Genomic DNA, 3939 nt, shown 5'->3' with positions numbered 1-3939 from the left:
GAGAAAGACATTTGACCATGCTAGCCCAATTAAAGAAAGATACATGTGGGCTTTTCCTCTATTCTTCCAATGAGGTGTGGACATGTGTTTAAAAAGAGAAAACACCACATGAAATGAAGGTGGGGCTGGCTGCGCAAGAAAGGAACGGAGACAGGAACAGGAGCGGCAGCAGGGGAATAGAGAAAGAAAGGAAGGGAGCACTACATGGATAGAAGAAGAGGAATGCCTACGAGATAAAGTAACACCATCATGTTCCTCTTTGGTTTTATTTTCTTTTTCCCCTTTTGTTTTTATTTTACTATGAGTTTCTAGTTTTCTTTTGATTGGGTTTTTGTAAGATGAACTTGTATGAATCTATGGGTTTCATATGTTAGGCCTTTGATCTAATACTCTTTTGATTAATTCAATTGGCTATTCAATTAATATTTATGTTCAATGTTTTATGTGTATTGATAAATGTTCATGTAATGATTTAGATTCATATTGATTAAGAGATTAATCATATGAATTAGACCTAAATTGATTGTTCAATCTTAAAATTGTTCTAGAAATAGGGAATTGGAGGTTGTGACTTATTGTTTAACGTTCAATGTTTGCCTATTTTAACTATTCAATTGGCCTAAGATATTAGGGGATTATAGTGTAAAATAGTGAGTTATACACCATGAGAATGGGTATAGTGGCTTAGTTAAACCGTCGTGGTAATTGAATTGATCATCACAAGGGTATTAGACGCTAACATCCATAGTGAAATACGAGGGATTCGAAATAAACCCAATCAGTTTCTTTAATTGTTGAATTTGAACCTTTTTACTTTTAAGTGTTAATCATATGCTATGCAAATCCCCCCAAATGTCATTTTATTTTCTCCTAAGTATTAAGCAAATTGTTTTAGTTTAAGTTAATCTCAATCCCTGTGGATTCGATACTTTTTATATTACTTGACGAACATTTGGTACACTTGCCAAAATTTATCAGATGACATTGTTTTATTGGGAAGAAGCTTCATGGGATAAAGTTAGGAATATCAAAACTATATATCTTGAGAGGCTTTGAGTTAGTATCGGGCTTGAAGATCAATTTTATTAAAAGCAAGATGTACGGTATTAACGTGGATGACAACTTTATCGCTGCGGCTGCAAGCTTCCTATCTTGTAGTTTTGATTCCATTCCTTTCAAATTTTTGGGTATTCCGGTAGGTGCAAACCCGAGGAGACAAGAATCTTGGCAACCGATTGTAGAGTCAATGATAAAGAGACTATCTAGCTGGAGTGGTCGTAATCTCTCGATTGGAGGTAGAGTCACTTTAATTAACTCTGTGTTATCGAGACTTCCGTTATATTTTTTCCCTTTTTATAAGGCTCCTCGTTGTATTATTAATAAATTGGTGAGGATCCAAAGGAACTTTCTTTGGGGGGAGGCTTGGAAGATAAAAAACTTTGCTAGATTAAGTGGGAACAAGTACGTTTACCTAAGGACAAGGGTGACTTAGGTGTTAAAGATTTGGAGTTGTTAAACACGACATTGTTGTGTAAATGAAAATGGCGATGCTTAAATGAGAATGATGCTTTCTGGTATGATCTTCTTTGTTACAGGTATGGGCCGCTGTCCTCTAAATTTCTAAGTTGGGAAGCGGTAGCAACCAACACTAAGGACTCGCTGTGGTGGAGAGACGTGGTGGGAGTCGGTGGGAAGGATGGTGATTGTTGGTTTCCTTTAAATCTTAGTAGCATATTGGGTAATGGTGACTCTATATGCTTTTGGAAAGAGAAATGGTTTGGTGCTGCTCCTTTAAGGGATTTATTTCCTCACTTATATGATAAGGATCTTCATAAAGACTGCATGGTTTCAGACTTAATTCATGCCGACACTTCAGTGTTGCATTGGAACTCAGACTGGGTAGACACTTTATCGCAAGAGGAAGCTGCTGAAATGGCTGATTTGGAGCAGCTCTTGACTGGTCTGGATCGGCACGTGGATAGGGAAGATAGATGACGTTGGGCGTTGAATGATTCAGGCCTTTTTAGTGTCAAATCTGTCTATATTTTTTGCAACCGTGGTTGGATTCACTTAGTTTAGAATCAGATTTACTTCATGCTTTGCACAAATTGTGGAAGAATGGTGTTCCATCAAAAGTGGGAGTCTTTGGTTGGCGTTTGCTTCTTGAGATGATCCCTACTCACGCCGCTTTAGCATCTAAAGGTATTTTATCAAATCCTCATGATTTACCTTGTGTTTTCTGTTTTCAAGATGTGAAAGATTGCAACCATGTACTCCCTCCGTCCCATTTTATAAGACCTTGTTTGACTAAATGCACTATTCATATGTCTTGTTTTGACCGTATTTTTCTAACAATATATAAATGTAAATATTATCATATAAGATCTTGTTTGATTTATTTCGATGAGTATTTTTAAAATATCAAATTTCTATAATTTTTACTAATAAAGAATTAAGAATATTCGTAATCGAAATTATGTATTGACATACGTGTAGTGGTCAAAAAGTCTTATATTTTGGGTCGGAGGGAGTATTTTTTAGTTGTTATAAAACCTAAGAAGTTTGGAAGCATGTTTTTTTGTGGCTGGGCTTTGATTACAGCCACCGGGAAGGGGGTTGGAAACATTTTCTGAGTTTTGGATCTTTAGTCAAAGTGAAGAAGGGGATGAAAGTTAGACATTTGATTTGGTTGACCACTACTTGGTGTATATAGCGCAAGAGGAATAATATCTTGTTTAGAGGAGAGATGGCGGACTACTCGACATTGGTTGATTTCATTAAATTCATTTCATTTTAGTGGTAGAGCAGGTCGCAAGGCGGATCATATGTTTTATAATTGGTGTATTAATCCCCTTTATTGTCTTCAAAGTATATGAGGGTTTGTAAGGTTTTGAAGATTGGATGATCAAGTCTTTGTTGTGCATGATGTGCTTGGGTCTGTGTATCACTTTGTTAGTGTGCAGGTACTATTTTATTGCTCTAGTGGGATTGTCATCGTGTACTTGCTTTGGCTTGGAGGATGATGTTTTCACTTGGTTGATTTGGTACTGGTGGCATGAAGTTAATTTGGGTGCATTTGATTGTTAGCAGGTTATAGCACTGTCAAAATAGTGTTTTTTTTTTTTTATTATTATTTTTTTATATTTTTTTATATTTTAGTTGTAATCATGTAGCTTGTTTGCATTGTTGGTTTTTGTTCGATTTTCGAGCACATGATTTGTCGGAACTCTGCAACCCTTCATAGAAGGTGGGTAGTTTCTCTTGCTATGATGCTGGGTTCGGACCTCTCATTTTATATATGGGTTAAAGTATCCCTTGTAATCTCTTTAATAATATTATTTTGCTTATAAAAAAAAAAGGCACACTTGAGTAACTTATTTTATTAAATTTTCTACCTCTACATTAGAGGTTAGTTTTTATATGAAAAATGGATTAATAACATTTAAATAAACTATTAAATGAAAAGAAAATTACATTGCTTTTCTGTTATAAATTATAATGTATATTTTGATGAAATAAAAATTACATGTCAAGTAACAATTCATTTAGACAAATTATATCATCAACCAAGTTGTCATATTAACTATCACTTCACTTATCAATTACCGTATCAATAAAATTCCGCGTGAAAATGTTCGAATTAGTCATCTTGAAAATTATAAAACTAAAACCATGGATATAATAATTTATTATAATTTGACCAAATCATTTTAATATAATTGCTACTTTTATAATTTCAAAATCATAAACAAGAGCTCTACTCAGTGAACAAGCTTAAATTATTAATCGTAGTAAGCTCACATATTTATCGTGAAGGTAACTTTCATGCAAATAAAATAGTTAATTATGGTCATTCGTTAACAAATACTTTCTGGTGGGACTCTTTGCCTAATCTTATTAGAGATGAATTTCTTTGCGATAAACTCGGGCTTTCTTGTT

At 34.3% G+C, this 3939-nt stretch overlaps 1 long non-coding RNA gene across 2 annotated transcripts; it reads left to right on the top strand.

The window, feature by feature from the left end:
• LOC123921068 lies at positions 1 to 3358 on the top strand. Of its 2 annotated transcripts, XR_006813908.1 has the most exons (4): positions 1 to 238; positions 979 to 1295; positions 1596 to 2202; positions 2964 to 3358. It is a non-coding gene; the product is annotated as an uncharacterized LOC123921068 (long non-coding RNA). The 2 variants fall into 2 exon arrangements; XR_006813907.1 differs by having other exon boundaries at positions 979 to 2202; positions 2964 to 3122.
• Positions 3359 to 3939: the final 581 nt, after the last annotated feature.

The sequence above is a fragment of the Trifolium pratense genome, linkage group LG4, assembly GCF_020283565.1.
Source record: "Trifolium pratense cultivar HEN17-A07 linkage group LG4, ARS_RC_1.1, whole genome shotgun sequence".
In the NCBI taxonomy this organism is placed as follows: domain Eukaryota; kingdom Viridiplantae; phylum Streptophyta; class Magnoliopsida; order Fabales; family Fabaceae; genus Trifolium; species Trifolium pratense.
Note: the sequence above shows the minus strand (reverse complement) of the source record. Positions and strands in the feature narration are given on the sequence as shown.